Below are 24,664 nucleotides of genomic sequence, written 5' to 3'. Positions count from 1 at the left end.
GAAATTATACTACTTTGGAGGAACATGTGTTCTTGACTGTAATGTTCCACTATTGGAGCTAGTGGTCATCAATGGTGTATTCATCGATGGCACTTTCACTTATAGTAATAAAATCAGAGCCAACATGCTTTCATGCATATGTTGTTAATATAGTAGGATTACTCTTGTTGTATTGGCATTGTATGTTATTTAACTTAAACTTTTGCTTATGAAATACTTTGTATGCATTTACACAATTCTTGTTTCATGTGTGTTGTTTGATTAACTCATTACTTTGACTTATGGACTATTTTTCATTTTAGCTTGTGATGTCATTTCGCTCATGTGTTCCTTTCAAGTTGCGTACAATTATAGGCTTCTAAAGTGCACACTCTATTTTCTCCTTGGTGTATTAAAACCTTCATGCATTTCTCTTGACTTTCTATAGGGTCACACACTTTCTCTCACCAAAAGTTATCATACTTACCTCTGCAGGCTGTTGCAGTCAAGGCATTACACTAGCACCTACTGCTATGACTCTTACTCCAAATGGTCTGAGGCCTAGTTGGGACTTCATATTAGGGATATCCCCTAAATTTTGGCGGTTCTAGCACTGTCAACAACAGAAATACTACTAGAGAAGAAAAATAACTTTGAGTAGGTTGAAATATACCAACCTCTAACATTTTTTCAACCATATGTTCAATTTCAAACTTTTAGGCATAAGGATATATGTAAGGTCTGATGTTTGTAGGAACACTTCCTGGAATCAAATGAATAGTATGATCATGATCAAGAATAGGTGGGAGGCCTTTAGCAGTCTCAAAATAAATTGGAATGATTATCCAAGAATTTTTGGAGATCTAGAGAAATAAATGATTTGGATGTTTAAACTTTTAGTGAGCATAATTGTGAAATTACACCCCGTTGTTCTTTCTTCAAAAGATTTTTCATGTCATTATATTTGATTATCTCTCCTGTTTTTCCTATGATACCCCTTAATTCAATTTCCTTTCCTTCCTAAAAAAATGTCAAGAAAAGTTCTGGAAAATTAAAAGTTATTGTCCTCGAAGATTGTAACCATTGGACTCCTAGTATAACATCAACACCACCCACTGGAATGGAAAGAATTGGACTAATCAGTACGTACTCCCCCATGGTTATCTTGATAGTATGGCACTTTCTAGAAAAATTTATAGTTCCCCCATTTGGAACAATCGCTTGACACTCTTGTGCTCAATAGAGGAAGCAATTCAATTCCTTAGCTATCTTACAATGAATACAATTATGGGTACTAACTAAATCAATAAAAAATATTACGTTTTTCTTCTAGATATATCCTTGTACCTTGAGATTTTAATGAGTGGTAATTTCTTCCAATGCATTACAAGATATGGTGAGATTCATTTATTCTTTCTCTGGGGTTGGTTCTTGGTGTATAACCTCCTCTTTTGATGTCTTTTGTTACGTTTTTCATCCTCTTCACATTCTATGTAGAATAATTTTTTCTTAGCACAATTATGATCTTTAGTGTATTTTCCATCACAACTGTAACAAAGCCCTTTTTTATTTTTTCCTTTTGTTGTGGAATCAACCATGTAGGTTGTGGAAGACTAGGAACAACAACACTTCCATCTTTGTAAATATGAGTGGTAGACTTGTTCCCATAATTCTTCTAAATTTTCTTGCCACCATTAAATCCTTCTCCAATGAATCAGGTTCCCAAAGGAGAACCTCATGTTGGATGTTATCCTTCAAAGTCCCTATGAAGACATCAATCCTATGCTCCTATGGAATATACGTTACCCTGGTATTCAATTTTTGGAAGTCCTCAATGTGCTCTCATATTGGACCCTTTTGTTCAAGATTTATCAATTGGATAAAGAAGGTGTTTCTCTTTTTATCCTTATATTGTGCTATCTTTTCCTTCTTACAAATCAACCAAGTGAAAAGTGGTTTATGAGAACAAATCCATCGATTCCATACAAACTTATTGGTTTCTAAATATAAATATGCAATGGGTACCTTTTGTGTGTGTTGTGCATCATGGAGATCAAAATATTGCTCCATCTGTACTATCCATGTTACCAAATCCTTGCCATCAAACATCCTCATATCGATATTTGGAATGTTGTGTGTCCAAAAACCAACATTTCAGTATCTAAAATCCCAATTCACATTCCTTTTACTCTCGTCATGAGTTTCATGGACTACCTTTTTGCCATTAGGAAGCATTTATTGTAGTAACTTTGTCAAACCTTCCTTCAAACCTTTCATGTCTTCTTCTAAACCATCTATGTCACCTTTGAAGCCATCAATGTCCCCTTTTAAGCCATCCATTTCCTGTTTTAGTTCATATTTTGTTGCTCTTCATGAGAGTGGAATTTGTTGTACTTTGTCCCATAATTTTGATATATCATGTTGAATTTCTTCCTCTTCGTGAGTCATAGTAAATATTTTTGAAGGATTAATAGTTGTAGAATTATTTTTTTTAGGAGTAATTTTAGAACCAAATATTGATATCTATGCTTCAATATGCCTTTTGAATCACTTCAAACTGATTTTTCAAACAAAATTTATTCAAAATTTAAAAAAGTACACACCTTATCTTGCTTTTTAGGAGCTCGATATTGAATCTGTTGTATGCTTGTAATTTTGGATTTGCAAATTCTGAAATTTCATCTTGTGGTTTCCCTATGATTCTTCCCTTCAACCCGACAAGTCAGACTGATATTGGATTCTTCAAAAAAGTGTTATGCCCAATCTACCATGATGACTTGATTATAGACTAGTTTAATAGAGTGAGTTGTACACAGTGACACATGTCATGTTTTGACCCTCAAAATGACATGGGAAATACTACAGTCCATTGACTTTCAACTATTTTTATGAAATTAAAATCTGATGCTCAAAGAGAAAGTTATGACAATTTTCCCTAGGTCGCTTGTTTGAGATGGAATTTCAGAGCCTACAAAAACCCTAACTTCCGTGAAACGTATATATGAAAATATAGTGAATCAATATAAAATTTGTACAAAAAGTTCAACAATATTTCGGCTCCATGTGATTGGAACTTCAACTTCTAAATACCTAGAGAAAAAAAAAATATAGCGAAAATGCCAAGATGACCTGTTTGAAGAAGTGAAACCATAAAATCTGAAGCTCTCAAACCAAATGTTATGCAAATATCTCACAAAATAGAATAAAAATACATCAACAACTTCAAAAATAACCTCTTTGCGGGGGAATCCTCCTCTACATCACATAAATAAAAAATTCTTGGATGATACAAATGATAAATCTCCTTGGTATATATATGGGTATAAGGGGTCAACATATAGTCAAAGCCTACATAACAATATTAATGTAAGGGCACAATAATAACAATAATGGGATTTTATGAGGCACAATAATAACAACATAGGGGATACATGGGCACAAAAATAAAAAAAAATGGGGCTACACTAAAAATAATAGTAAGGGGAATACACTAGTATTATAGGGACCTAACATGAAACGAAAGACCTTTTTTTTTCAATACTAGTTGTTTATTATAACCATTAAAAATATTCTTGGTCTTTACATTGATCTCTCTATTAATATGGTGCCATGATATGATTATCCGTATTGTCCTGGCGATGAACCACACTGGACGGTTTGAAACACGTATATAATTTATCTCTAATGTGATTAGCTTCGAAAATATTTTTTAACACATAAGATATGGATCACAAAAGTCTTAATTAATTTAAAGAAAATATATTTGGTCAAATTTTAAAATTTATTCAATAATCAAGTGAAAGTAAATTTTGTCTCAAATTACGTAAGTGATGAGTTCCCTTCAATCCTTTAGTCAATATGAATTTCACATTCTAGTTAAAACATATTAATTAAACTTGTTTGGTTTGTTGCGTTAAAAATATTACCAACCATTTGATATTTAGAGTAGCTAAATAGTTTATTATAATAATTTAATATGTTTCTTGTGCCTTTCAGTTTTCCACCAATTATATATAGGAAGGCACAATTTTTTTTTGAATGAAAGAGACACAATAGCCTCACATTCGACCTTCCCTAGTCAATAATTTCCCTTGAAGAGGGTTGAAATTTATTGGTTGGTTTGAGAGATTTGGCTATCCCTACATCTAAAACCCTAGTTTCATCCCTAGTTATTTTAGAAAGTCTCTTTCCTTTTGAGGTTTGGAGAGAGTGTTTTGAGTAGGTTTTAGAGACTCAAATACTTAAGACTTAGGAGAAGAAAAAACTTAATTGATGAACTCCTTAGCTTCCAAGCTTTATGGATCCAAACATGTTAGATGGTAACTTAAGATAACTGGTATGAAAGGATGTCAATACTTCAAATTTCAACATCATTAACTAGATGCCTATTATGCAATATAAAGCCTTGGTTTAGGGTGAAAGTGCTCACCTCTTGTTAAACTATGGAATTATTCTCTTGAAGGTAATCCAAACTTACTTACGTGGAAACATAGTACAATAAATAATTACTAGCCACTCCTTATGCATGAAATATGAAGCAATGGTAATATACAACACACACATGAATTCATGGAAAATTACTTAAGTGATAATGTCTATACTATTGAGAATCGTTACATTGGATTTCTCATGTAACAATCCTAGACATGAATTCTATCTGAGAGAATTTGTTAGAATGGTAATAGTGTAATCATAAAGCCCACATTATGAAATATGATTGGGTGGTTTTCTTTGAATAAGTGTGATAAATATCTGTGCATTCATAGATAGAAACCAAAAATAGTTGTCCTCACTATTTGTTTGGCGATTGAATTATGATAGTTTCTCCCATTATTTAAAATAATTTAACTAATTGTCTATATAAATTGCTATGTAAATATGTTAAATGAATTTAGCCAATTTTCTATATAAATTTCTATGTAAATATGGATTATGGCGCCTAGAGTTGCTCTACAACCCAATATAGAGTATATGGGTAGACTTTAGATGTGAGATGTTAGATGTCAATATTTTTGAAATTCAATTTTTTAGTTGTAGTTTGGTTTTTATTAATAAAATTAAAAAATATATATAAAAGAAAATCATAATAAATTAAAATATATAACATATAAATAGTAGTTATAAACTACCATCCATTTTACAATATAAATTATGATAATGATTCTGTAACCGTAATTAAATTTAACTTACAAGAACATAAAGAATTTATATATATATATATAGATAACAATATTCTTAACCGTCACTATTTAACTCCGTTTTACATGGATATTATTAAATTTTAAATTGGATTTTTGCAATACGATGGACTAATACCATGACTTATCAATACCAGATACCGAAAAATTATAGCTCATTTCAAAATAAAAAGAATTATAAATATTTTATTTGAATTTAATTTTATAACATTTCTTATATTAAAGCATAATACTTATAAAAAACATACAATATAACAAGATTCTTAACCATGCATATTAAATACCAATTTACGATGGTTATTCTTTATTACAATACCATGGCCAATAAATACCACTTGGGCAATAACCATAACTCATTTGAAAATCAAAATATTTCATAAATAGGCTTTCGGGACATTGTAAGGTGATTGAAAATGAAATATAAGCTTTAGAAGAAATTTTGGCCAAGTTCGGTCAATTCTACGAAGTGATAATCAATGCTACATGATTGCATCCGAAAGACTTCTAAGGACTCTAGAAGCCATGTGAAGGTTGAGAAATATGGTGGAAGGAACAGAAAAAGTGTAGAGGACATTTCCAAGTTTATGTACTATAAAGACTTTCACACTAATAATTTTTATTATAATGATAATTCTTTATATATATATATATATATATATATATATTCCATTGACTGTGATGGTTTACATTGACTTCTAATCTCATTTTTAATGCCACTTAATTCAAATTATTGAGATACTTGAACTTCCTCATTATACTTCTAAAGAATGACATAATAGTTACATTCTCTAGAGATATTATAGATTATTTACTCTTATATTCTGTTAACAAACACAACTAGTCACCTCGTAAAATCTACATATATTTAAGGGATTATATTCTATTTATGTTTAATAAGTGAAGATGATCCTTCTTAATTGTAAATATCCTTATCCTAGAATATCACACCTTATTTTTTGATATAAAAGGTTTAGTTACACACTATTAATAAAGTATTTATCTTTTGACCAAATAAACTTCATCATTATACTTCTAAAGAATGAGATAACAGTTACATTCTCTAGAGATATTATGGATTGTTTACTCTCATATTATGTTAATAAATACAACTAGTCACCTTGTAAAATCTACCTATATTTAAGGGATTACCACAGATGAATTCTTGTAGCCATTATATCTGATTATGTTCATGACAACACTATGTATGTAGTATATTAGGTTGGTGATAGATTGTTCGTTGCTTATTTAAAACAGAAGTATTAACCTTCCTCGATATAGCTGTGGATTTTATTGTCCGATATGTGGCCCTTCCAAAAGGCAACACGTTTATGTACGGCGGTCTACCCAATCAACGGTTCGTAACGTTTAACGTTCGATCAACGACGTACACATTTTCTAGGGTTTAAAGCAATTTGATGACTACCCAACCACTCTGGTTTGTATGGTTATTATGTTCACGGTTTCATAAGTGGAAACTCTCATTCAGAATTTAATATATATATATGGTGACTGAGTTTTGACCTTTTGTCCGTGAACAGAATTGAGAATTTCCTCCATGCATCTGTTCTTGTCAACGCAGGTGATTCCATGCGCTCCAGCTTCATGACATTTGTTTTTTTTCCTATTACACTTGTTTTGCATTTAATAAATTTTTTGGTTTTTATGTTACACGTGTTCTGTGTTAAAATTTCATTAATAGTTATGTTTTGTATATATGTATACCCTCAATTACATCGTTGAAAGGGTAAGGGGCCATTGTCCCAACTCGTTAATTCCCTAGTGTTGATGAACTATATACTTGCACTAAGTTTTGCAGTTAAGGTATTAATAATTTCTTTACTCATTAGCATTTTAGACATTTGAGTCTGATCCTTCTTTCAATTATTGGATTGCTCGGACATACCTATAAGTTATTACTTTTCACATATTGGGCTAATTACTTTTGTAAAGAAATACAGTTAAATTTCTTTCAAGGGTTTCCCTATTGAAATCCATATCGATGATGAATGAATTAGAGGGTTTGGCCTCTTTGCAAGAACCCACCTAACGTATCAATATTGTTTATTCTTAATTTCTTGTATAGTGATGATGGATACAATTTACACCAATGCTAGGCCAATTTATTTTTTATACTGCCTTACATAAGGGCTTTTCAACCATTTATGACCGCATAATGTGGGTTTCTAACCGTGTTTCCCATTATTTTATTTTTTGCACTTTGGATTCTATTTCCCAATTCTAGATTTCAACTACAAAGTCCCTATTTTTTATTAAGTTAATATTTGGACTATCACTTGTCTCAATGTCTATATTAGTTTTTTTATGCAGCTCTATAGTTGATACGAGGTTTGTATTTTCTGGGTTTTTTCTCTAATTAGAAAATGAGGATGAGGTTCTGGTGCGATTGAGTTATTGATGGGCCTCCCAATTACACACAAACTAAGGTTCATCTAACATTTCCTATGCACATAAAGACTATATATAATCTCTCCTTCTACACTTAATAATATTTTTCTAGCTTTAATACGTTCTTAGGAATGTTTAGAGGTATTTTTCATCCTAGGAGCCTCAGAGCCCTCTTGTACAATTTCTTTATTTCCTTTGAATGGCTTTTTCAATTACATCTCTTATTTCTGCATTTACTATTCATCATTCTTTTGTTGTATGTAATATTGGTTAAATGATTTAAGTGAGTTTTTTTAAGGTTATTTACAAACTCACAAGCATGATGAATCATTATAATAGCTTTGAAAAGTCATATTAATCATTGAGCTACTTGGATTGGTTTACTAGTTCACATTTTCAGAGCATTAGTTAATATTCAATTATTATGAACGTTTATGTAGTAATAGCACTAAATAAAAGAACATATGAGACATAAATATTTTAGGTGTAAAACCCCCTCCAGGTCAAAAACCACCGAATGCTTTTCTAATAAATTCTTTAATCTTCAGCCCCAATTGAAATGAAAGCAACAACTTGCTAGAATTATAGAAAAGTGTTCCTCTCCAGCTCCCACTGGATGGACGCTCCAATGCCCGAGATTCTTTAGTATTCAACTGAACGGATGCCCTAAAACCCAATGAGCTACAACTCACCCTACCACCACCCTACCACCCTGAAGTTTTCATAGGCTTGAACCTGTTGGTGACTTCATGCACCATCCTAGCACCATCCTAGCACCACCCTACCACCCTATAGAAGAATAGAAGGAGAGTGGACTCTCGTACCAGGGATAATGGTCCACTTTAGAATGATATAGAATGATGTAGAAGAAGAAGACACACTAGACCATAAATCTAACTATGACATAACCACCTAATGATGATCCTAGACCTCCCGACACTGCCTCTTCAACTCTTGGAAGGTAGACACTTGTACAGCTTTTACAATGATGGTTTTACAATGACTCTGTACAATGATACTTTTACAATGTCTTCATGCAGTGCTGCCCACTTGAAGACTTTATGTGGTGAACTTCTTGTCGTTGTTATCCACCTTGATTGCTACTCTTGTCATGCTACCCTTTATCAGTCTTCAAAACATTAGATTATGCATTGAGTCTTCTCTTGATGAATATATAATACCTATAAAAGTCTTCAAGAAAATACCCATGACATGATAATAGCAAAACATATCTCATCCTGCAGAGTATATGTTAGTGCTAAACAAAAACAAGAGATTAGAATACAAAGAAACTAATGAAATTAAGAGATGAAAATACATATACATAGGATGCTTACTTGTAGCTGAGCTTTGCTGCATCATTTTGCTGCACCTTGCTCTTTGATGCCCTAGAAAGTCTGGTCCTTTGCACCCCTCGAAAACACTTGATCTAGTTTTTCTTGCCTTCTAGGAGCATGATATTTAATCTAATGTATTTCTGTGATTTCAAATCCCCAATATGCGATCTTTGGTTCTGTAGTAGCCCTTTGAGTCTTATTTCCAATGCCACAGGTCTGACCCAATTTGGGCACTTCAAAGCAAAGTTATGCCTAATCTCTCACAATAACCTAATTATGGAGTAGTTCAGTAGAGCGAAATTGTACGACATGCCGTGTATCACTGTTTCCTCCTTCTGCACTGAAATTGATACACAAAAAACTAAATTTTGTGCACTATTGGCCACTTTTTATAGAATTCCAATCTGCTTCTCTCTCATGAAATTTGGCAGCCTACAAAAACCCTAAATTCCACATATCATATCTCTGAAAATATAGTGAACCAAGATCTGAAATTCAGTCCCGACATTCATCAGGATTGTTAATCCAATTGGTTTTAATTTCATAATCTAGCACTTCACAAAAATGAAGTTGTAGCGAAAATTCTATGATCACTCCTTTTGGAGGATATATGAGATTTCTTTTTATAGAGTTGAGAGGGGCTTCTATAGAGAATGTTGAAGGGATTTTAGGAGCTTACAAAATTATTAATTATTGACTATTCAATGACCAAAACCAATTATGAGTGCCATGCCACAACCCCATAGGGTTTTAGCCCACTAACTGGGCTTACTAACTTCAAACATGAATATCTCTGAAATTGTGAAGAATTATTTGGCATGCCATATATCAGCAAAAACATCTCGATAAGTAGCATCCATCTAGAGGATCCTTGACTCAAAATAGAGTAATTTTTCAATTACAAATTCCCTTGCAAGATTATGGTAGCCCCTATTATTGCTTGGGTTGACATCAATGACAACATAAAATCATCTTTAGATCAATAATCTCCCCCTCTGGCATTTATGGCAACACATGTACTCCCCCTGTGATCAGGGCACCTCTTCCTACTACCTTCTCTCCCCCTTTGACATCAATGGAAAAGGGTAACTCCCCTTGACACAAAACCATCATGTGGACCTGTACACACTTCCACTCCCCCTTTATTGTCTGAATAGGGAAAATATAATTTGAACTTGGGAGAATCCCAAGCTTCTATCGAAGATATTCAAATGCTTCATGCGGTAAAGGTTTAGTGAATATATCAACGATTTTTTCTTTTGTACCAACATATTGAAGCTTGATATTCTTTTCGACGACCTGCTCTCTAACGAAATGATATTTAATCGAAATGTGCTTTGTTTTTGAGTGCATCGCAGGATTCTTGGAGATACTGATGGCGCTAGTGTTATTGCAAAATATGGGAATAGGCTCATCAAACTTGACCTGAAGATCTTAAAAAGTTTTCTTCATCCAGAGAACTTGAGTATAACAATTTGTTGCCGCGATATATTCTACTTCTACTGTGGATAACGAAATTGAACACTGCTTTTTACTTAACCATGAAATAAGACAACCACCTAGATAGAATGCTGCTCCACTAGTACTCTTACGATCATCAATGCTTCATACCCAAGATGTATCTGTAAAGGTTTGAATAATGAGATTTTTTTCCCTTGGGATACCACAAGCCATATTTTCTTGTGCCCTTTAGATATCGAAGAATTCTTTTGACAACAATAATATGTGATTATTTTGGTGCTGATTGGAATCTTGCTACATGTCCAACTGCTTGCATAACATCTCGTCGGGAGGCTGTTACATATAGAAGAGTACCAATCATAGATCTATACAACCTCTGATCCACATCCTTAGATGAGTCGTCTATGCTCAATTTGCAACATGTTACCATCGGAGTAAGGTCGGGTTTGTAATCTTCCATTTTGAATTTCTTGAGAATTTCCTTGATGTACTTGGCTTGACATATAAATATTTCCTTCTCTTGCTGAGATATTTGAAGCCTTAACAATTATGTCAACTCACCAAGTAAAGACATATCAAACTCACATTGCATCTTTGTAGCAAAGTTCTTACTTAGCTGATCATCATTTATACCAAAGATTATATCATCCGCATATAGCTCAATGATTATTAAATTATCTTTATCTATTTTTATGTAAAGCTTGCTATCAACAGTATCTTTCTTGAACCCTTGTTGACGTAGATATCCATCAATACGAGCATACCATGCTTTGGGAGCCTGCTTGACACCATACGTACCATACATGCCTTCTTTAACCTAGAAACATAGTCTTCTTTAACCTGCAAACATAGTCTTCTTTTTATAATAGTACAAAACCTTCAGGTTGTTCAATATAAACTTCTTCCTCTAATTCGCCATTCAGAAATGTTGACTTAACATCCATTTCGTAGACTTTTATTTTTCTTGAACATGCATAGGCGAGAAACATTGGGATGGCTTCGATTCTAGTAGCTGGTGAAAATGTTTCATCGAAATCAATCCCTTCCACTGGTGCATATCCTTTTGCTCGCCCTAAACCTTTAATGAAACTACCATCTTGTTCAAAGTACCTTCTTGTCAATCATAGACTTGTGCCATATACTGCTACATAGACTCCTCTTGTATAAACATTAAGGAGTCAACAAGCCAGATTGTTCAAAATAGTGAGTCACCTAGTGGGCCATCTTGACCTGAGTCATTATCTGAAACAATTGCTAATTCCTCATGAAATTTTGCTTTTACAAATCCTGAAAGCATAACTACTGAAACCTTGTTATCTGCTTTGTCTTCCTGTACCTGTTTCCTTTTCCATACATTCTTATTCCTGCAATCTCGAGCCATGTGCCCATAGTTATAACACTTGAAGCATTGAATGTTTTCATAGGCGATTCCATCTGATACCTGCAACCACAAGTGATATGGCCATAGTTATGGCATTTGAAACATTCAATATTTGGCCCATCTAGTACGTATTCTCTTCTGAAAAAAATCATCGTGGCACCTGTCTCGTGATCCTGCAAACTTGCTTCTAGGGTTTTGCAGATAATGATTGTACTTGTCAAAAAATTCACAATCCCTAGCCATACGTCCATAGTTAGCACGTAAAAAGAAATAACCATTAAATAAACGAACATACCTGGAAGATTTTTCATTTTTCTTTGGAGGTGGTGTTGTAGTTTCTTATGGTCCTCTGTTCTTTATTGATTTGGTCTTATTCTTTGGATTTGCAACATTCTTCTTTGGATTTTCATTTTGATCAACTTCCTTCTTAGAATAATCCTGCGAAGCTGTGGAGCTTGTACCTTCACCAATTGGAGCTTTACCATCTTTAATTGCCTTCATTTTCACTTCTTCATCTATCTAATCTTGTATGTATTCTTTTTGCGATTCCTTGAGTTTGTTGATCTCATCACAAGTTGCCTCAAGTTATTCTTGCTTTTTAAGAAGATTTTCTTGAAACCATCTTTCCAAGATATTCCTTCTTTTTTCTACTTCATCAACCCGTAGCTTGAGAAGAGTGGTCTTCTCTACCTCTCTGTTGAGAACCTGTATTTGTTCCTTCTGCTTCTCATTTTCAATCCTGGGCCTACTTATTTCTATTGATGATGTTTATAATTCCTTTTGCTTTTGGTCAACAATGGATATTTATCTTTGATCAGATTCCTTCCTTTCGAATTATACGTCCTACATCTGTTGTGTGATCCTGCTAATCTCTACAAATGTTGTGTCGAGTTCTTGTTGCTTTTGTTGGACTTCCCTCTTGAGTTCTTGTGTTGATGTATTATTGATTTCTTCCAACTTCTTTTGAAGTGACTCTTCAATGTTGGAAATAATACTGAGAGGGGGGGGTGAATCAGTATTATCAAATTCTTTTCAATCTATCTTCCTTATTTATACTTTGAATAATTCTTCAAATATTGATCATTACTTTGTATGTCAGTATCATAAAATAATGAGCAGGAACAAGAAAAGCAAATAGTCACACAAAAGAACACCAGATATAAGGTGGAAACACAATGTGGGTGAAAACCACCTGCTGCAATATGTCTCTATCTTCTTTCAATTAGAAACTCCTTTTACAATGATTTTGTACTGGTGCAGTCCTTTACCAGTACGCAGGCTACAACCTGCAGAGAGCTACAACCCTCTCGCGTTCTCTAGCTTCTCCTGGAAGGGAGCTACAACCCCCTTAGCTCTTGTACTAGCAAAGATACTAGTACGTAGGTGCTGGCCTACTGAAGGCTACAACCTTCTCCTTTTTCCAGGGACCACGTTTCATAAATTTTCAGACTGGATCCATGAACATCAATCAATCATCAAGTATATCTGCATCAAACAATCTCCTTTTCCCAATTAGCACTAAATCAAGTAAACACTTCTCTGAGAGTTGTACCCAGAACACAGTAACAGTAACCACACACCAAATTCTGAACCCATAATACTGCAGCAATAGACAGAGGCAGCTAGATCATAATTTAAAGATATACGCTACTTCAACAACCTGAAAACTGTGTGCAGATCTATAAAGGATAATTCCTTCTTTCACATATTCAGACACTAATTAACCCAGATTGTCAGATTTATAGATCAAGCATGCACCTCATATAACAGATCAAAATCATGCAAAGATAGTATTATTCAAGCATAAAGATTACGACCCATCAATAGAACTTATCCTTCTTTATGCGCTAAGGTTCCTCCTTCATTCAGATCCAGATCTGCACCATAACCCAATCACAAATATTTCAGATCTAGCACTTATTAGATATTCAATTCATTCGATGATACTTTGCCAAATGATCTCCTTCCAATTTTATAGTCTTAGGCCTTCCACAATACCACGGTCCAAAACCATAGGATCAAAAAACTATTGGACTAATACCATGAACCAACCATGAAAGTGCATGAGATCAACACTTTTGGATGCAATACCACGAGCCAAAACCATAGGATCAAAAACTATAGGACTAATACCATGAACCAACAATGAAAGTGCATGAGATCAACACTTTTTGATGCAATACCATGGACCAAAACCATAGGATCAAAAACTGTCGGACTAATACCATGAGCCAACCATGAAAGTGCGTGAACTTTTCTCTACATGAAATAAACTTTTCTCTGCATAAAAGTGCGTGAACTTTTCTCTACATGGAATAAACTTTTCTCTGCATAAAAGTGCATGAACTTTTCTCTACATGGAATAAACTTTTCTCTGCATAAAAGTGCGTGAACATTTCTCTACATGAAATAAACTCTTCTCAGCATAAAAGTGCGTGAACTTTTCTCTACATGAAATAAACTTTTATCTTCATGAAAGAAAATTTTATCTTCATGAAAGTGCGTGAACTTTGCTGCACTATAATTTATCATCTGAGATGAGTGGGTTGCCATCAAGTACAACATATGTATCATAATGCCAACAATCTTCCCCTTTGGACTTGATGGCAACAACAACCAATCACTCTCCCCCTTTGACATCAAGGGCAAAGGGTTATGCTCCCCCTAAGAACATGCTCCCCCTGACTATAAACCAGATCTGCAAAGAAGAACCATAATCCATCAAACATAATAAATGACCATGAAAGAGATAGAGACATATTGCAGCAATATTCAGACCAGCATCCATGATGTTGTAGGGAAAAGTATCCGACTCGGATGACCCTATCCCACTCTAAGGGTGATAGTACCTCAGCAACAACTGTAAAGAAAACTACTTAAGGTTTACTTCTTTATGAAAGCAAGAGAGAATGAAGAAATGCACTAACCGTTGCCTTGCGCTTAATGTCGAATCCAAACTCTTCTCTTTGCTGCTTGCTCCCAGCTCCTTGCTCTTTTGCTGGCCCAGCTACAATGAGATCCTGCAAAATAACAAAGAAGGAAACTACAAGAAGCATGCAATCATAACTGATTCAAGGATTAACATAAATCAAATATACAATTATCACAATACATCATTGAAACAAGTGCATATAGAAGAACCTCAATAGCTTTTATTAATGGAAGAAGTAAAGTTCTGAGAGTGTTACAACCATTGAAGGCCCCAATCCAGCAACACCTCCCAGCAGAAAGAATTTCTCCTCTTCACCTCCTTCAAGCAATCACCCAATAGTTCTATAGTGAAACCAACAGCATATCATTACTTTGGACAAAATTCCAGCCTCCTGAGCTCATAGGAGAGAGCTCAATATATAGATGAATTGAGAAAGGATGAGTCAGCTTGCAACTGATGTGTAGCTGCCTTGTGTCCTCTCTCTCTTCAGTTGATCTTCAGTTCTTGAGTCCACTTGGAGAACCTTGCTTCCACTTGGAGAAACAGAGCCTCTGACTCATCACAAGGCGAAATCCTTGATCCAAGTGTCATTTTTGGAAGATTCCAGAGCAATGACTCAGTGTGCCACTTGTCCCATCTCGCTCAGCGCAGGTGGCCTTTGTTCTACCTGCTTTGCAATGCAGGTACACCATGGAGGAGTTGAGTTTCAGTGTAGAAGCCTAGTGGAGCACCTGCTTTGATTTCAGAATTGCTTGTTTTTGAGTGTTTTCAGGTGGAGAACTGATCTGAGAGCTGTTGGTTTGCTGACCTTGTTCCTCTAGGGGTAGGAACATCATGTTTAGGGACTTTGGATCCCTTGGATTATTGACAATTCATGCCTGATGTTGCCAGGCACAAAATTGTCTATAACAGATGCCCCCTAAAGTATGAGGTTGTTTATCGGGTGAAATGCTTTATTAGGAGGATCCAAAGTTCATTCAATCTGCTGAGAAGTGTCCTGTAATAAGATACAATACAATACATTATTTTTCATTTTTTCATGATCTAGCCGAGGCGGGCATTCCCATGCTCAGCTTTATAAATTCATTTTGGTACATAACACAGACGATCGTCTGATGATAGACTGATAATTCTCTGCTGAAATTATCATCCTTTGAGAAGGATGATCATCTGCTGCAATGATGTACATATCAAATGTCTTTATATCCTGAATATATATCGCAGCCCGGATGGATGAAACTAGATCCGGGGTCTTCAATCTCTTCCGATCTTCACTCGATGTATAGGTCGATCCATGTGAGAATTTCTTGAAGTCGAACATGGAGAGACATCGCTTGATTACCGGTCAATGATGTAAACCGTTAACAAGCGCGAGAGGAATCACCGATAAGGATGATGACCCTCAAGGTACGGCAGTACAATTCACATGGTGGGAATAAAGGACTTGGCGTCGACCACCATGCAAAATCTTCTGGTCGAAGGTCATTGATGTATACCTGTCGCCGGAAGTGAGAAACTTGCCATTGAGGCATGCAAGCTTCAAAGTACTGAAGGGGTTGTTCCTAGATCAACTCCTTGGATAATGAGTTGATGTCGACAAGGAGCGATCCGTCAAAGGAGGGCCTTAATGAATCCCACATCAGTGACGCGGAACGGAGCTAGTGATTGTGATGAGGTGAAAACAAACTGTGATGTATGATTCAGGGTGGTGGTCATGAAATGGATGAAGGACAATGTATGGCAGTGGATGGGACACGGTTGACTCTTTGTAGAAAAACATCTCTTGAACATATAACGACACTGATGTGATGGATTGGTAGCATTACCCCAAATGTGGATGGTGTGGCGAGGACCATGGTGATGAGACCGGTGAATGAAACAACCCAACCTGATGTGATACGAAGGACAAAGTGTCATGTTTAAGAGCGACTTGCTACCATTAAAGCTGTGAGGTTCTCCCAATTCTTCCCCAGTCATTGCTGACCAGTACCTCTTTATTTTTGTCAAGCTTGAGGAGGATAACATATGCTTGTTCTATAACCTGCCCTTCGGGCAAGCCCATCGCTATGTTTTAACGAGCCTAGCGATAGGGAAACTCGTTCTCGTCTAAAGACAAGTTTGTCGCTATTTAATGAATTTAACGAGTCTAACGACAAGGATAACTCGGTCCTTTTCATTTTTAGAGAGTCTGAAAAGGTACATAAAGTCAACTCCAGAATTCCTTTTTCGTCATCTAATCCCTTAAGTCCGAAAAAGTATAAAACAATACAGAAGGGATGAATTTTCGATTGCTTTAATGAGCCGAACAAAACAAGCGCTCGATATTTTTGTGCAATAATCCCTCAGGTCCAAAGAGATTAAAATCTAGAGGAGGGATAGCTCTTCCGGTCGTTTAACGAGCTGGAAGGCCAAAACTCGGCAAACTTTTCATATTTTATGAGTCAGGAGAAAAGAGCTCAAAGAAGACTCGTCTTTTGAGGAACGAGTGATAAACAGGGATAGCAGCAGATTCCAAGTACAGGTTGGAATTTTCCAATCACGGCAGTGTCACAAGGATGGCTAAGTGAAATCACTCTTCGCAGCTGTTCCTCAAAATGGGTAAACAAACATATGGAGATGAACGATTGGCCAAATGAACGGATGGAGGTGAGACTGCAAGAACACGACCAAGGGCTTTAATATGGCTGTCAAAGGTTACATTTACCATGGTTATTTACCGGTTCATTTTTTCTGGGTGAGCTTGAACTCTAGGGGAAGATTGCTCACAACTTATGTTTATTCTTTAACGAGCATGAACTATGTGCTAAAACTGCTCGGATCTTGCGTTTATTTTTTAACGAGCATGAACTGTGTGCTAAACCTGCTCGAATCTTGCGTTTATTTTTTAACGAGCATGAACTGTGTGCTAAAACTACTCGATTATATGGTTTACTTTTGATTTTTTACCATAACTAGCTTCTCTTTTTCACTGATAGCACTGCATTTTCAAATTGCTACGACAAACTAGTTAGAAATGAGTAATATTTACTTGAAAATGAGATTAACACATTAATATTTACCTTGAACTACGTAAAAAGCAAATAAAAAGGGTTTTTACCTCTCACTTTACCATTTCATTTGCATTTTGCTTGTTGGAGCTTTGGAGGAGCCTCTTTCCCCTTGATTTTCATCAGCTGATTCCGGGAGATTCTGCGGACGATTTTCGGCGTCGTTTGGACCAGGTAGGAGCTAAATCTTAGCTCTTCATTTTCATGGTTTCATTTTCCTGTTTTATGCCTGTTTTGTTGTTCTATTGAGCCTCTAGGGTTTTGCCAGGGTGCCCTCTGATCAGCGTAGGTTCCCCATTCCAAAACTGCGTTGGGATTCAAGCTGTTTGAAGGCAGCTTGTCCCCCAACGCAGGTAGTACACCGGGCACCTGCGTTGGGGCATAAAAACAACAATTTTTCACAGATTTTGATGAAATTTTCGCCAGTTTTTCATCAATTTCAGGAGCTAACTCATTCTCTTGTTTGTTTTGCAGGGATTCTTGATCAAGATGGCCCTAACATGGCGAGAACGAGAACATGAAGAAGAAGATATGATTGCCCTTCACGATCCTGTTACGGTGGGCGCATTACGAGACTGTGGTTTGCTGAAGTTTTTCCGTATCTCTAGCATGAGAGCACAGATTTCTCTACTGCAGTATATGCTTGATGCTTGGGATCCTGTTAACCAAGTATTCCAGATCAGGAACAAACCTATTCCATTGACCGTGACAGATATTTATTTCTTGACTGGCTTGTCAAGGCGGGGTGCCCCCATTTCTTTATCAGGTACAGTTCGGGGGAATGATTCCGTGAGAGATTATGTCCGCCAGTACTGCAGGGAGGGGTCCCAGCCGAGCAAAGACGGCAAGGTGGTTATCCATGATGTTACTAGCAGGCCTCTTAGGTCCATTCTGTATACTCTTGGTAAGATGGCCGGTAGCGCATCTTTACATGTTGCCAACAGGTATCATATGCAGCACGCCTTGGAATGTCTCCAACCGAAGATCTTCAACTGGAGTGATACGGTGCTTACTCAGACGAAAAATCAATTGAACAAGGTGAAGGACGGGAAGCTGAAGAACTTTGGTTTTGGTTCGATTCTGACTGCCTTCGCCTTGGAGAAGATCCTTCTGATGCAACCTCAGTACATTGATCTCGGAGTGCCTTCTCCTACTGAGCCACGTATGCAGCGATGGGTCGATCACATGTCCAGACATGCAGGTCAATCCCAGATTTCTTTCCATGCTGCTTTCTTCAGGTGGTTCGATCGCCAGGAGATGGCTTTTTCCGAGTACCCATATGTTGGTATGGATTTCCGGGGTGATCCGGATATGGTACTGCCAGACGGTGCTCAGTGGGATGCTACTGGTAAGAACTTCAACCATATTACTGTTCATTGTTTTCATTTATAATGTTCTTGTGCTTTATTCTATCAACACTTTAATTGAACTCATGTGTGCTTGCAGATGTCGGTCCTGTTCGTCCGGCAGTTCGTCTGAGACCACCTGTTGCTGCTCCGGCAGAAGAACCTGCTCGGAGAGTTATTATCCGTGATCTTAGCGATACTGAGACCCTTACAGTTGTGCAGGGGCAGGTTGAGAACCTTACCCGTGGTCTTCCGGATGTACAGATTGACGAGTTACCTTTACCGATGCAGCAGCATACTATCGGTGTACCTAGAAGATGTACCCGTCTTCTGCGTATGATAGCACAAATTGTGGCTTATTATCAGGAGCATCACTAGGCTAGGGTGCCCCCTAGCACTTTTGAGTTTTTAGGTCACATGACCAATTTTGTCTCGGTTACAGAACATTATGTATGAACTTTATGAACAGCTTATATATATTTTGATTTTCGAGTTTCATTCTGGTTGATTTGGATGATTCATATGTACACTTTTTATGATGTGTCCTTTTTATAAATGTTGCAAATGTCTATCTAACACATAGTTTGCCAATGAGTCAGTTAATGTGTTTAGATTTCTTGAAATATGTTGATATTGAATTGAATCAAATCGTCTTTCCAAGATTTTCACTCTTAGGAACATGCGATAAATAGCTGGATTGCGAACCGAATATATGCCATTGAGTTGTAGTACTACGAGTTGTGAGTCTAGCCTGGCAATTAGTCGGCGTATGCCTCGTGTGACGGCATCAGAGAGTAGTTCTATCAACGCGCTATACTCAGCGATGTTATTCGTTGATTGCCCAATACATACACCTCTGAAACTTACTAACTCGCCACTTGGATCAAAAATGGCCCATGCTGCGGAGGATAGGTTCCGCGAACTACGACTCGCTCCGTCGGCATATCCAACACATGTCTCCATAAGGTTTGACATCTGCAACGAATGAAAAAGGGGAATCACTCAACCAGAACAAGAACTTTGGCGAAAACAAAATACAACAAAAGCATGCAGGTTACTATTTAAGCATAGTAACGCTTGAGGTACAGCCCGTTCCGGGGCTGCGCCAGTGGCATTCCGTCGTAATCTATTAACTCGTAGGCTCCTTTCGCCAACACTCTTTTAACAATATAGGGGCCCATCCATAAGGAATTGAATTTACCTGCTCCTAATTTATCGGATTCTTGGTCATAAAGCAAGACCAAATCACCTTCTGAGAAGACACGGGGTTTGACATTTTTGTCGAACTGAGCCTTGACTCGTTTCTTATGGGCTTCGTTAGCCAAAGCGGCATCACGACAGGTTTCATCCAACTGGATTAATTCCAAGAAACGAGCCTCTTCTTCCGAAGTTTCGGGGAGGAGATCAATTGCGAGTTTAAGCGACGAAATTTCACACTGGATCGGTAAGACTGCTTCTAGACCATACACCAATTGGAAAGGTGTGAATCCGGTTGCGTTTCTTACCGAGGTTCGGTAGGCCCACAAGGCTGCATACAGGATTAGGTGCCATCTTCTTTTATGAACCCCGATCATCCTTCGCAACATACGCTTCAGGACTTTGTTGATTGCTTCAACTTGTCTGTTGGCTTGCGGATAATACGGAGTAGAGCTGTCGTGAGATAGCCCTAGTTTGGCAGCTAATTTGACCATCATGTGATTGCGGAAATGCGATCCATGATCTGTAACTATAGCCTGGGGTACGCCGAACCTGGCGACTACATGATTGAAAAAGAATAGGGCAGCTGTTTCACCGGTATTGTCCAATGTAGGCATCGCCTCGGCCCACTTGGTAAAATAGTCTACTGCAACTATAATATACCCATGGCCCCCGGTCGAGGTGGGGTTACATTGGATGAAGTCGATGCCCCATTTGGCGAAAGGCCCAACTGCAACTATTGGTTGCAGGGGTGCAGGCGGTCTTCTGGTTTTGCTATCAAAGATTTGGCAGGAATGGCAACTTCGGACTGCGATTATGCAATCTTTGAACATTGTTGGCCAAAAATATCCTGCTCTTAATATCTTTTGGGTTGTAGCGAAACCTGATTGATGCCCCCCACATGCCCCTGAATGACACTCATTCAGGGCTTTTTCGGCTTCTTCATGGGTGAGACACCTCCTCCGAACGGTATTGATACCACGACGGTAAAGAGTATCACCAACGATCATGTAGTCTTTTGCTTGGTATCGTATACGTTTCTGTTCGGAGTGTGAGGTGTCTGGCCGAAACTTTTGGGTTTGGAGATAGATAATTATATCTCCATACCATTCATCGCTTGCAGATATCAGAAACAAAGTCTCGTCCACGATTGATTCCTTGGAAGTTTCATCGTTGGACGACGATGGGAGATCGCATAATAATTCTGCGAATACCAGAGCTTTCTTTGACTCGGATTTCACAAATTCCAGATGAAACTCTTGAAGGATCGCTATCCATTTGGAATACTTGCCCCCCAGCAACTGTCGCGACAGTATATAAGTCATGGGGTTGCAATCTGACAGAATGGTAGTTTTCCTAAAGAGGATATAATGTCGAAATCTCTGTACCGCTTGAACAGCAACAAGCGCTAGCTTTTCAACGTAAGAATATTTACTTTCTGTATCATTTAAGTTTTTACTTAAATAATATACAGGATGTTCAACTCCATTGACTTCTTGAACTAAAACCATCGCAATGGTTGTATCCGCTGCAGCTAGATACAGGTTAAAATCGCTAAGATAATCCGGGGCGTACATTAATGATGCTTTTACTAGAGACTCTTTCAAAGCGTCAAAGGAAGCTTGCGCAACCTGGTCCCAGTCGAAGGGTACATCTTTTTTCAAAAGACGTGTGTAACCTTTAGCAAGTTCTGCGTAATTTGGAATGAACCTCCTCAGAAAGTTTGCTTTCCCTTGGAGTTTCTGAATCTGAAGCAAATTCGAAGGTGGAGGCAAATTGATGATTGCCTGAACCTTACAGGGGTCGAGATGAATCCCATCTTTAGAGACTACAAAGCCAAGTAAACGACCAGAACCGACGCAAAACACACATTTGTGTGGATTGAGTCTTATCTTGTAGTGTCGGCAACGTAGAAATATCGCTCTTAGATGTTGCGGATGATCAGTCCGCTTTCGCGAATGAGCCGGAAGATCGTCGAGATATGGTTGAACAATGCTCTTGATGTCGTGGAAGGCATAATTCATAGCCCTTTGAAAATCGCCCCTGCGTTCTTCAAACCAAAGGGTAATTTTTGATAAGCGAATGTGCCCCACGGACATATAAATGCAGTCTTAGACTGGTCCTGTGGGCGGATATTAATTTGATTATATCCGGAGAATCCGTCCATAAAGGAAAAGATTTCACATCCGGCGCATTCATCAATTATCTGGTCGATGAAGGGTGTAGGGTAGTTGTCCTTTGGACAAGCTTGGTTTACATCCCTATAATCGACGCACACTCGTATTGTTCCTTGTTTTTTCATAACAGGAACAATATTCGAGACCCAATCGGTTAGAGGAACCAGGTAGATGAATCCAGCATGGAGAAGTTTCTCAACTTCTGCTTTAATGGCAGCGGCTTTCTTAGGGTGCACCTGTCGAAGCCGTTGTCTTACTGGTTTGACATCAGGATACATTTTAATTTCATGTTCAACGATACTTGAGTCGATGCCTGGCATTTCATCATATGACCAAGCAAAGACATCTCTAAATTCGCGAAAGAGAGCGTTATATATTTCCAGTTCTGAAGGGGAACAACCTTTGCCAACATGAATATTCTCTACAATACCTGTTTTGGTCGAGATATTTATGGCTATAGTCTCTTCAATATTGGATAAGTTTCGCTCAGAATCCACCGTGTTTACAGTATTTGTTAGGAATTCAAAGACTGAAGGGTGGTAAAGATATTTCTGAGTATCTTCTTCGTATTCCGGAAGAAGGGAACGATGGTGGTGATCATTCCATGGTGCCCCCTCAATCATCATTGATTGCAAGATTCCTTCGTCAGTCCCATGTACTTTCGACCAAGGATCTAAGGGGGTACCATATTCTCTAGATCTATCTACCCAAATGCTCGAAGAACGCTGATTGGGATTCACCTCCCAGGCATGAAACATTGATTGCTACAATATTTCAATGGGGCTTGGTGGCAAAACCATTGCATGATCCATAGCGACTTTGCCTTCTGTGTCTTTCATGGTGGATACCATATTGCATGTTGCTGCAAATGGTACATTTCCTATGCAACTAGGAGGTGGTAGCGCGAAAGTTCCCATCATAGTGGGATCTTTCAACAGACCTACTCCAATATCTTGAATCGACCGATCGCTGCCATGGATCATGGGAGCGCTTCCTGTAACTTGTGAACCATTAGGGAGGAAGTTTTGTTGATCGACGACCGTAATCCCTCCTTCAAAGGGGAATGCGATCTTCCTAAAATAAGTCGACACAACAGCTTGCATGGCATAAATCCATGGCCTTCCCAGTAGGATGTTATAGTCAAGATTGCCATCAATGACTTCAACATCTATTTCTACTGTTTTTCCCCCTAGTTCAACTTTCAGGTTACTAAGGATACCGTAAGGGGTATATATCCTTCCGTCGAATGCTTTTAATGTTGTCGATGATCACGACAAGGTTGGAGATCCTAAAGTTTTCCAGCAACTCATCGACATAATACATGTCGATGCCCCTTCATCAATAATCGTTCTATGAACTGTTTTGTTGAGGGCTTTCACTTGGACAAGGAAAGCTAGTTGAGCTGGTAACTGAGGATCATACCCTTTGTGGTCAAAGGATACCAGATTGGAATCTTTAGGATCCACCCCACCAATTGCTGATAACAATGCCTGCCTTTGGGATGGGCAATGTTGTAGTACCTCAAGAGTCGACATAGAAGATGGCGATTGTGCCAAGTCTTCCACTATATTATAATGCTGTGTCGCTCTGGCACGAGGATTAAATGTCGACTTGTGTACTACTCCCTTTGGCGGTTTTATCGTTAATTCATGCGTGATGGGGGGTACAACTTCTGCCGAAGTTGTTGTCGAACTGCTAGGTTGATCTTTACCTTTATCGTTCGACACCTGTGGATTCCCGTAATCTTTGTTCCTTGTCGAAATCAAAGCATCATTTTGCTGTTTCGAAATCGACAACATAAGTACTTGAGACGGGGAAGCGTTTCCACTATCAACCAGATTTTGACCTGGGTTAGGAAATGGATCACTTGACACAGGTATGCGGACTCTTAAAGAACCTCTTTAGCTCAGCTTTGAATGGGCAATTCTTAGTGTTATGATCCTTGTCATCGCATATTTGACATGGATTCGGTTTCCTATTCCCAGGAGGGTTCGAAGAATTTTTCTTAGGGGATGACTCACCTTGTTTATTCTTCTTCCCTTTGTTTTGCTTCTTCTTGCTTCCTGGTTGATTGGTTTTTTTGCCTTTATCTGTCGATATGTCATTTACTTCCGAAGCAAGAATTTCCTCATGCGCATTTTGACTCGAATCCTTACGGGCCTTCTTTTGATTGGTCTTTTTCGGATTCGTGTTTGTCGTGCCA

This window comes from Pinus tabuliformis, chromosome 3_1 (assembly GCF_031772625.1).
Source record: "Pinus tabuliformis cultivar Carrire ecotype Pingquan chromosome 3_1, CPIR1, whole genome shotgun sequence".
NCBI classification, from domain to species: domain Eukaryota; kingdom Viridiplantae; phylum Streptophyta; class Pinopsida; order Pinales; family Pinaceae; genus Pinus; species Pinus tabuliformis.
The sequence above is the reverse complement of the archived record's forward strand: the minus strand, read 5'-3'. Positions refer to the sequence as shown.